The sequence below is a fragment of the Bos indicus genome, chromosome 24 (assembly GCF_029378745.1).
Source record: "Bos indicus isolate NIAB-ARS_2022 breed Sahiwal x Tharparkar chromosome 24, NIAB-ARS_B.indTharparkar_mat_pri_1.0, whole genome shotgun sequence".
Taxonomy (NCBI): domain Eukaryota; kingdom Metazoa; phylum Chordata; class Mammalia; order Artiodactyla; family Bovidae; genus Bos; species Bos indicus.
The window spans coordinates 18215668-18227531 of record NC_091783.1 but is presented as its reverse complement, the minus strand read 5'-3'; the positions used below and the strand labels follow the sequence as shown (position 1 = coordinate 18227531).

Genomic DNA, 11864 nt, shown 5'->3' with positions numbered 1-11864 from the left:
CTATTGATTATTCTATGTGACTCTCGAACAAAGAGGAGTGGATGGTGGGCAAATGGAAAACTGGCAGCTAAAAGTATGAAGCAGATGGAACATACTTTTTCTTTCTAGTGGATGAGGTGGTGCAAACTATTGTTGAAGGAAGAACAGACACAGACGGAAGGAACTATATATACTCGTCCAGTCCAAGTCCTCCCTCTGCTCCAACAATCCAAAGACTGGGTTGCTTCTCACAAATACTATGGCTTGAATTTGGTGCCAAGAACCCAGTCCTTTCCCTGACTGATCTTTCTTCTGCTCAAATCCGCAATTTCTTCCTGACAGCCTAGTCCCTTCATACTCTTTTTTCTCCAATTCTGATAACTGTCAGTTCCAGCTAGGGGAAAGTTTTCTATAAAACTTAATTAGTTTTTCATTAATTAGTTTGTTTAATAAAGTTTTTTTTTTATTCCTTTCACCTAATATTTATAACCTATATGTCAATCTCCAAAACAATACCTCCATCACTGAAATTGTAAGCCATCTGTGAGCATATCAAAACTTCCAGATTTCAGGAATTTTCAGTGATTTGATTTTTGAGAGGCAGAGTATAAGGGTTGCCTTATGTATTTTATGTCTGGGAAGTGATACGATTGTGTTTCTTGTATCTGTTGCTTAACTGAACATCTGTGGAATGACAGGGAAAGACATCGGGTGTGAATAAAGTAAGGAACATGACTAAAATTCTCCTGAATTAGTAATTCCGTCACTAACAGTTGAAAAAAGAGTAGATGGGGTAGCTTCACTCTGTCCTCAGGTTTGTACTTATTTTCTGCTCTATAACTTGTACTTTCTCTAATCTCATGCTAGCATCGCCCACCTCATTCCTTGACTTACTTATTTTCTTAGGTTCACCAATGTTTTTCTCCCTACTATCCAAACAAAGTATTTAAATTACTGTCACACGTTATACATTTAGAGCTGTCATAATCATTATTGAGGTTAATCAGTTGAGTGATACTGTGAATATGATCAATATGATTACTTCTCTTTTATGGAGTTAAACTAACATGAAAGTGAAGTTGCTCAGTCGTGTCCGACTCTTTGCGACCCCATAGACTGTAGCCTACCAGGCTCCTCTCTCCATGGGATTTTCCCGGCAACAGTACTGGAGTGGACTGCCATTTCCTTCTCCAGACGATCTTCCCAACCCAGGGCTCAAACCCTGGTCTCCTGAATTGTAGACAGACAGTTTACCATCTGAGCCACCATGAGATTAAGCGGGATCAAACCAATAGTGAGGCCAAAACTTAGACCTGGGTTTTCTCAGTCATGCTATGCTAAGTCACTTCAGTCGTTTCCGACTCTGTGCGACCCCATAGACGGCAGCCCACCAGGCTGCCCTGTCCCTGGGATTCTCCAGGCAAGAACACTGGAGTGGGCTGCCATTTCCTTCTCCAATGCATGAAAGTGAAAAGTGAAAGTGAAGTCCTTCAGTCATGTCCGACTCTTAGCGACCCCATGGACTGCAGCCTAACAGGCTCCTCCGTCCATGGGATTTTCCAAGCAAGAGTACTGGAGTGGGGTGCCATTGCCTTCTCCGTTTCTCAGTCATAAACAGTGCTTGTATAAATTTTTTTCTTTTACATACATAAAAAGTTTTATATACATAAAAATCACATGAAATATCAGACACCTTATGAAGCTATCACTTGAGATTTGAGCTCACCCTCCCTTTAAAAAATACATTAAATGCCAGCTCAGTCTCAGTTTGAGTTAAGCTATATTTGCTTTTTCAAGGGTTAGACTTTTCTAGGCATGTCTGGTAGACCGGCAAAATAGATTAAAGAAAATATTTGGGGGCTTCCTAAACTCTAAGGATTCTGCTAGGAAGCATTTCCCCTTAAGGAAGTTTTTTTTTTTTTTTTTTTTTTTTTAATGAAGTCTAAAGAGATCTTTATTTTTAAAGACTCTTAGTAGGAAATTGGAGAAGGAAATAGCAACCCACTCCAGTATTCTTGCCTAGAGAACCCCAGGGAAGGTGGAGACTGGCGGGCTGCCGTCTATGAGGTCACACAGAGTCGGACACGAATGAAGCGACTTAGCAGCAGCAGAAGCAATAGGAAATTATAAAATTGTCACAATTCAGTTCAGTTGCTCAGTTGTGTCCAACTGTTTGATACCCCATGGATTGCAGAATGCCAGGCGTCCCTGTCCATCACCAACTCCTGGAGCTTGCTCAAACTCATGTCCATCGAGTCTGTGATGTCATCCAACCATCTCATCCTCTGTCATCCCCTTCTCAACCTGCCTTCAATCTTTCCCAGAATCAGGGTCTTTTCCAATGAGTCAGCTCTTCTCATCATGTGGCCAAAGTATTGGAGCTTCAGGTTCAGCATCAGTCCTTTCAATGAATATTCAGGACTGATTTCTTTTAGAATTGAATGGTTTGACCTCCTTGCAGTCCAAGAGACTCTCAAGAGTCTTCTCCAACACCATAGTTTCAAAAACATCAATTCTTCGGCACTCAGCTTCCTTTATGGTCCAACTCTCACATCCATATATGACTACTGGAAAAACCATAGCTTTGACTGGATGGACATTTGTCAGCAAATTAATGTCTCTGCTTTCTAATATGCTGCTTAGGTTGGGCATAGATTTTCTTGCAAGGAGTAAGCATCTTTTAATTTCATGGCTGTGGTCAGCATCTTCAGTGATTTTGGAGTCCAAGAAAATAAAGTCTGTCACTGTTTCCATCGCCTCCCCATATATTTGCCATAAAGTGATGATTGGAAAAGACCCTGATGCTGGGAGGGATTAGGGGCAGGAGGAGAAGGGGATGACAGAGGATGCAGTGGCTGGATGGCATCACTGACTCAATGGACGTGAGTTTGAGTGAACTCCGGGAGTTGGTGATGAACAGGGAGGCCTGGCATGCTGTGATTCATGGGGTCGCAAAGAGTTGGACACAACTGGGCAACTGAACTGAACTGATGGGACCAGATGCCATGATCTTAGTTTTTAGAGTTTGAATACTGAGTTTTAAGCCAGCTTTTTCACTCTCCTCCTTCACTTTCATCAAGAGGCTCTTTAGTTTCTCTTCGCTTTCTGCCATAAGGGTGGTATCATTTGTATATCAGAAGTTATTGATATTTCTTCCTACAATCTTGATTCCAGCTTGTGCTTTATCCAGCCTGGCATTTTATATGATGTGCTTTGCATATAAGTTAAATAAACAGGTGACAGTATACAGCCTTGACGCATTCCTTTCCCAATTTAGAATCAGTCCTTTGTTCCATATCCTGTTCTAACTGTTTCTTCTTGACCAGCATACAGATTTCTCATGAGTCAGGTAAGATGATCTGGTGTTCCCATCTCTTTAAAAATTTTCCACAGTTTGTAATGATCCACATAATCAAAAGCTTTGGCCTAGTCAATAAAGCAGAAGTAGATGATTTTCTGGAACTCTCTTGCTTTTTCTATGATCTAGGATCTTGGCAATTTGATCTCTGTTCCTCTGCCTTTTTAAAATACAGCTTGAACATCTGGAAGTTCTCAGTTCACATACTTTTGAAGCCTGGTTTGAAGAGTTTTGAGCATTACTTTGATAGCATGTGAGGTAAGTGCAATTGTGTGGTAGTTTGAGCATTCTTTGGCATTGTCTTTCTTTGGGATTGGAATGAAAACTGACCTTTTCCAGTCTTGTGGCCACTGCTGAGCTTTCCAAATTTGCTGGCATATTGAGTGCAGCACTTTCACAGCATCATCTTTTAGGATTTGAAATAGCTCCACTGGAATTCAATTACCTCCACTAGCTTTGTTCATAGTGATGCTTCCTAAGACCCACTTGACTTTGTACTCCAGGATGTCTGGCTCTAGGTGAGTGATCACACCATGATGATCATCTGGGCCATTAAGATCTTTTTGTATAGTTCTTCTGTGTATTCTTGCCATCTCTTCCTAATATCTTCTTCTTCTCTTAGGTCCATGCCATTTCTGTCCTTTATGGTGCCCATCTTTGCATGAAATGTTCCCTTGGTATCTATAATTTTCTTGAAGACATCTCTAGTCTTTCCTATTCTATTGCTTTCCTCTATTTCTTTGCATTAATCACTTAGGAAGGCTTTCTTATCTCTCCTTGCTATCCTTTGGAATTCTGCATTCAGATGTGTATATCTTTCCTTTTCTCCCTTGCCTTTCATTTCTCTTCCTTTCTCAGCTATTTGTAAGGCCTCCTCCGACAACCATTTTGCCTTTTTGCATTTCTTCTTCTTGTGGATAGTCTTGATCAGTGTCTCCTGTACAATGTCATGGACCTCCGTCCATAGTTCTTCAGGTTCTCTATCAAGTTTAATCCCTTGAATCTATTTGTCATTTCCACTGCATAATTGTAAGGAATTTGATTTAAGTGATACTGAATGGTCTAGTGGTTTTCCCTACTTTCTTCAATTGAGTTCTGAATTTTGCAATTAGGTATTCAAGATCTGAGCCACAGTCAGTTCCTGTTCTTGTTTTTGCTGACTGTGTAGAGCTTCTCAATCTTCAGCCACAAAGAACATAATCAATCTGATTTTGGTTGACCATCTGGTGATGTCCATGTGTAGAGTCGTCTCTTGTGTTGTTGGAAGAGGGTGTTTGCTGTGACCAGTGCCTTCTCTTGACAAAACTCTGTTAGCCTTTGCCCTGTTTCATTTTGTACTCCAAGGACAAACTCGCCAGTTACTCCAGGTGTCTCTTGACTTCCTACTTCTGCATTTCAGTCCCCTATGATGAAAAGGACATCTTTTTCTGGTGTTAGTTCTAGAAGGTCTTGTAGGTCTTCATAGAGCTGTTCTACTTCAGCTTCTTCGGCATTAGTGGTTGGGATACAGACTTGGATTACTGTGATACTGAATGGTTTGCCTTGGAAACAAACAGATATAATTCTGTAATTTGGGGGATTGTATCTAAGTATCGCATTTTGATCTCTTCTGTTGACTCTGAGGGCCAGTACATTTCTTCTAAGGGATTCTTGCCCACAGTAGTAGATATGAATTAATCATATGAATTAAATTTGCCCATTTCAGTCCATTTCCGCCCTTTCCCATCCATTGAATTAAATTTGTCCGTTTGCCCATTCCATCTTGGAATTTATGTAGGCTGTTCATATTGGAAGTATCTAGGTGAGGCATACATAAGCACTGTTTTTAGTATTTTTACAGCTTCTCTATAAGTCTAAAATTAGTTTAATGTGAAAAGTTTATTGCTTTCACATCTGGGTCACATTTTTTGATTTATCAATTTACCACTTTTTGCTTTAACTCCTCACTCAGAAAATTTGTTCTTTACCTTGTCATTTATAGTGCTTTGCTTTAATTATTAGTTAAATGCTTATAGAAATATGAAACACAAAATACATGAACTAAGATGAAGAAGTCTTCTATAACTTTTCAGAGCTCCTATCTGAAAGCAAAATTGTCTTTTGAAGTGTGTTTTTATTCTGCTTATGGGCCATTCATTCTAGAGCATATAAAATATGTCTTCATGGTGTTTTATTATTAACTAAAACAGTATGATTAGCTTTGTTTTGGTAGCGTGAACTATTTGTGAGCAATTAAAGTAGAAAAACAATCTTGACATGTATAAAATACCTAGAATTGTTCCATTTCAGTATATAATTATTAAAGTTTAGTTTAGTCCTGCCTGGTTACTTTTTGACACTTATCTATTTGCCATTTTATCTTGAATAAATTCGACTGTTGTAGTTTTCAATTTACCTTCCAAGAGAACAGGTAAAGTCTCACCTGACTTTTAGCTGTAAATAGTTGTAATTCTACCATGAATGTTTAACAATCTAATTTCAAATAATGAGAAAGATGGATGGAGGACATATTCTTCTGGAGGATCACTTATCAGGCTCTGAGATCATGTTTCTGGTTAATCCTATGCTTATTTTTTACATTTAAATTTCCTGATATATTTTCCCAGTTTCCAAACATAACAGATTGGCTAAGATAATGGACTCCAGAGCCACAGCATTTGTGTTCAGGTGAGACACTGAGGAAAACCAGACCACCTGACCTGCCTCTTGAGAATCCTGTATGCAGGTCAGGAAGCAACAGTTAGAACTGGACATGGAACAACAGACTGGTTCCAAATAGGAAAAGGAGTACGTCAAGGCTGTATATTGTCACCCTGCTTATTTAACTTACATGCAGAATACATTATGAGAAATGCTGGGCTGGAAGAAGCACAAGTTGGAATCAAGATTGCCAGGAGAAATGTCAATAACCTCAGATATGCAGATGACACCACCCTTATGGCAGAAAGCGAAGAGGACTAAAAAACCTCTTGATGAAAGTGAAAGAGGAGAGTGAAAAAGTTGGCCTAAAGCTCAACATTCAGAAAACTAAGATCATGGCATCTGGTCCCATCACTTCATGGCAAATAGATGGGAAACAGTGGAAATAGTGTCAAACTTTATTTTTCTGGGCTCCAAAACCACTGCAGATGGTGATTGCAGCCATGAAATTTAAAGACGCTTACTCCTTGGAAGGAAAATTATGACCAACCTAGATAACATATTGAAAAGCAGAGACATTACTTTGCCAACAAAGATCCATCTAGTCAAGGCTATGGTTTTTCCAGTGGATATGTATGGATGTGAGAGTTGGACTGTGAAGAAAGCTGAGTGCCGAAGAATTGATGCTTTTGAACTGTGGTGTTGGAGAAGACTCTTGAGAGTCCCTTGGACTGCAAGGAGATCCAACCAGTCCATCCTAAGGGAGATTGGTCCTAGGTGTTCATTGGAAGGACTGATGCTGAAGCTGAAACTCCAGTACTTTGGCCACCTTATGCGAAGAGTTGACTCATTGGAAAAGACTCTGATGCTGGGAGGGGTTGGGGGCAGGAGGAGAAGGGGACAACAGAGGATGAGATGGCTGGATGGCATCACGGACTCAATGGATATGAGTTTGAGTGAATTCTAGGAGCTGGTGATGGACAGGGAGGCCTGGCGTGCTGCAATTCATGGGGTGGCAAAGAGTCGGATGCGACTGAGCGACTGAACTGAACTGAGACGCTAAGATTTCCTACCTATGTGAACTTGCACAAGTTACGTAAGCCCTCTGCACCTCAGTTTTCTCACACAATAAATAACAGTCAAACAGTCATATTTCCCCCATAGTGACATTACGAAAATCAAATGACTTATAGTTGGTAAAGACTTAAAACAGAGTGCCTGGTATCCCAAAAGTATGATACCAGGTTTGCTAACTAAAATGCCTTAATTCATTCTGGATTTGGTGTAATTACATGACATTTATATATTAATGCAAGGATGTCATTGTTAATTTTTCTCTTGGGGGCATTGAGGGGGCAGATAAATCAGAGTGTCTTGAGTAAGGATTTGATTAAGAGTAAGTTACTTTTAGAAAATTAGTCAAGTTTCTAGAGAATTATAGAAAGCAAGAAAATTTATTCTAGATTCCCCCAAAGACCAAGCTCTATTCCAAGATGAAGTGGCATACTTCAGGGCAGATTTTGTTTGCATCCGTGTGTCTGTGTGTATGCATACATGTATATATATACATTTTTTTGATGTGCTGATGTCTGGTCACAGACTGTCAGTGGCCATTTGAGAACTGGCAGCTCTTTCCTCCTCTTCGTTCTCCATTGTCATTGTTATTGACATTGTTATAATTTATATTCATCTGATTATCAGACTGTGGAGGCTGACATGTCCAGGAGAACTGGGTTGAGCACAAGAGCTGCTTCTGGAGTGAGATAAACAAACAACAAACAAAAAGACTTTTCGATTCAGCAGTTCCCCAAAGTGTATGATTCATATATGAGTCATTCTCATGAAGTGGATAAAAATTCCCATTTACAAAGACAGAAATTAAAATAAAATTGTTTTTAATTTAGCAGACAGAAGAATGGGATGAAATATCGAGCTCAAGAGGATTCTTCTGAAAATGGATTTCCAGCAGAAAAGTTTCACCCCTCTAAGCATAGAGATGCAAATTTTGCATTCCATAAGCTAATCAAGACTTTTTCCGTTTTTTTTTTTTTTTTTTTTTTGGCAAGAAAACAAAGAAAAACCAGTCTAATCCTGAGTAAACCTGGCTTTTTCTTACTTATTGGGTCTCACAGGAAAAGCAGATTGCAATGTTTAACTCTCTAATATATGCAATAAAAGATTTCAGCGATATGTCAAGCTGACTACTTAGCCATTCAACTCCTTTCATATTATACATATTGCTATGCACTGTCGCTTGAGATTACTTTGTGCAAGAAAGCTTTGTTAGGACAGGGTAATTTGATGAATGTCAAAGCCAAATGTATATATGGAGATAGAGATATAAGGGATGAGGCCAACCTGATTTCTATTTGACTCCCACACAAATCACATTTTCAATACAATTCAATGAATCACTGTTAGATGCTAGGCTGGTGGACATGACACATTCTGGACATGGTTAGGAAGACAGATTAGGGATATTTCAAATATGGCCCCTTGAAGGGCATATTTTGAAAAAAATCAGAGAGTGTAATACTGTATTATTTCTGCAGTATATTTTAATCAAAATATTTAAATGAAAATTCCTCTATAGTGTTTCCATGAAAACATTGCTCTCTTTGTGGAGAGAGGCCATCTTTCATGACTTTTTTTTTTTTTTTTTCATATTTCTAGGATAGAGTTTAGCTAAGTTCATAAAGAGATGGTTTCTGCTTCATGAAATATTCATTCATGACTGGTTTGGGGAGCAACCATAGGCAAACTCCCCTTCAGCTCTGCCATGTGGGGAAGGGCTCTTGGAGAACACACATGGTTCCTGTTTAGTGAACAGGTCTGCTTTGCATGCAAAGGAGAAGAGGACTTGCAAATAGCACAACACTATTGGATTCTTGGGGTTGAACTGTTGGCCTGGGTCTTTATATTTAATTTATATGTCTTTGGATGTCCCATTTCTAATATCAGGGCTATCTTTCTGGAAAAGGTGTTGGCAGATAAGGCCAGGCCACTGGGATGCTGAGAGAATTTTAAGAGTCCTCAACTTAAGATTAATTATTGCTACCTTATGCATCTCTTATGCCTGATCCCAAGGTTCTGAAAAATAGAAATATTTTTGCATTAAATTATTTTATATATACTCTTTGAATTAATCTAACATCATCACTCTTCCTTGCTGATTCTATATTCTTTTTTTTGCTTATTGGCTTTCCTAACTGAGGGTATTATCAACTATCATATGGAAATCATATGTAGGAACCTTAATATGAAAAAGGTATTGTAGGTCGGGGGCTGACGCCGAGCGCCCAGCCCGCGGTGTCGGCGGCGCGTCGGCCTCAGTGCGCCGCCGCCGCCCGGGAGCGTCGGCCGGGCGGGCCGGCACTGAACCGAGAAGATGTCCCTGTACAATGACCTGGGAGTGGAGACCAGTGACTCAAAAACAGAAGGCTGGTCCAAAAACTTCAAACTCCTGCAGTCTCAGCTCCAGGTGAAGAAGGCAGCTCTCACTCAGGCCAAGAGCCAGAGGACAAAACAAAGTACAGTCCTTGCTCCAGTAATCGACCTAAAGCGAGGCGGCTCTTCGGATGAGCGGCAGATCGTGGACACTCCACCGCACGTGGCTGCAGGCCTCAAGGACCCTGTTCCCAGCGGGTTTTCTGCAGGAGAAGTTTTGATCCCCTTAGCTGATGAATATGATCCCATGTTTCCTAACGATTATGAGAAAGTAGTGAAGCGCCAAAGAGAGGAGCGACAGAGGCAGCGGGAGCTGGAAAGACAGAAGGAAATAGAAGAGAGAGAAAAGCGGCGTAAAGACAGACATGAAGCTAGTGGGTTTTCCAGGCGACCTGATCCAGATTCTGATGAAGATGAAGATTATGAGCGAGAGAGGAGGAAAAGAAGTATGGGCGGAGCTGCCATTGCACCTCCCACGTCTCTTGTGGAGAAGGACAAAGAATTACCCCGAGACTTCCCTGATGAAGAGGATTCACGACCTCGCTCACAGTCTTCCAAAGCTGCTATCCCTCCCCCAGTGTACGAGGAACAAGACAGACCCCGAACCCCAACCGGCCCTGGCAACTCCTTTCTCGCCAACATGGGGGGCACGGTAGCACATAAAATCATGCAGAAGTACGGCTTCTGGGAAGGCCAGGGTCTCGGGAAGCATGAGCAGGGCCTGAGCACAGCGCTGTCGATGGAGAAGACCAGCAAGCGGGGCGGCAAGATCATCGTGGGCGACGCCACCGAGAAAGACGCAGCCAAGAAGTCAGATTCAAATCCATTGACTGAAATACTTAAGTGTCCTACCAAAGTGGTCCTACTCAGGAACATGGTTGGTGCAGGAGAGGTGGATGAAGACTTGAAAGTAGAAACCAAGGAAGAGTGTGAAAAATATGGCAAAGTTGGAAAATGTGTGATATTTGAAATTCCTGGTGCCCCTGATGATGAAGCAGTACGAATATTTTTAGAATTCGAGAGGGTTGAGTCAGCAATTAAAGTTGTTGTTGATCTGAATGGGAGGTATTTTGGTGGACGGGTGGTCAAAGCATGTTTCTACAATTTGGATAAATTCAGGGTCCTGGATTTGGCAGAACAAGTTTGATTTTAAAAACTAGAGCCTGAGTCATCTCCAGCGATCCTTCAGCGAGCTGCAGACTGAGCAGAGGAGAACAAGGCGTCAGGGGGCCTTCATGGCTATGGGTGCAGAGACTCTGTAAGACTTCTAAGATATATGTTGACTGATCCCTTTTTTATTTTGTGGTTTTTTAATATAGTATAAAAATCCTTTAAAAAAAAAAAAAAGAAAAAGGTATTGTAGTATTACAGTATGGAATGGTCTGTTTGGAAAGACCTTGGCATCTATTATGCTAAATTCTTTAATTTACAAGTGAGGAAACTGAAAAATGATTTTCCCTTCAGTCACAAAGCTACTGCAGAAATTGTCTAGACTAGGGTTTCACATGGGCATCCCCTGTGGCTCAGCAGTTCAGAATCCACATGTAATGCAAGAAATGCAGGAGATGCTGGCTTGATCCCTGGGTCAGGAAGATCCCCTGGAGGAGGGTATGGCAATCCACTCCAGTATTCTTGCCTGGAGAATCCCATGGACAGAAGAGCCTGGTGGGCTGCAGTCCATACGGTTGCAAAGAGTCAGACATGACTGAAGCAGTTGAGCACACATGCACGCAGGATTCCACATACTTCTCCTGACTAAATTCACATAACATGATTGCTTTGAGTGAGAATTATTATAAGTATGTCATTATGAATGTATAACTATGCCTTTCCAAACTACACACTTTGTCTCTAACTCTCAAAACTGGATATCCAAGAAATTCTAAGCCCTTTTGGAATCACCTAAAAGGAGGTCTATACTACTCAGTAAAAAAAGAGAAGAGACAAAATTATGTATCTTAGTTGATCTGTTTAAATGTGTAGACAGTGTAGAATTTTAAAGCCTGGATTCTGTACTAGAATGCCTGCTGAAAATCATAGCTCCAACCAGTTATATAACACATCTATTCCTGAGTTTTCTCACCTGTAAAGTTGAAGTAATAATAGCACCTAATTTAGTAGGGTTATTGTGAATTTTAAATAAGTTAATGTAGACAATGAACACCTGTGTAAAACACATAAAACAGTACATGGTCTATAGTTACTGTTATAAAATATCAGTTGTCATTATTATCAACTAGTTGCTTGGATCTGTAGGAGGAGAGACAGTGAATACTTTTGTCATATAGGTGACTGCTGCTGCTGCTGCTAAGTCGCTTCAGTTGTGTCCAACTCTGTGTGACCCCATAGACGGCAGCCCACCAGGCTTCCCCGTCCCTGGGCTTTTCCAGGCAAGAACACTGGAGTGGGTTGCCATTTCCTTCTCCAATGCAGGAAAGTG

General features: G+C 40.7%; 1 pseudogene; it reads left to right on the top strand.

The window, feature by feature from the left end:
* The first annotated feature begins 9299 nt into the window (after window positions 1-9299).
* LOC109577976 (splicing factor 45 pseudogene) lies at window positions 9300-10776 on the top strand (annotated as a pseudogene).
* The last annotated feature ends 1088 nt before the right edge of the window (window positions 10777-11864 follow it).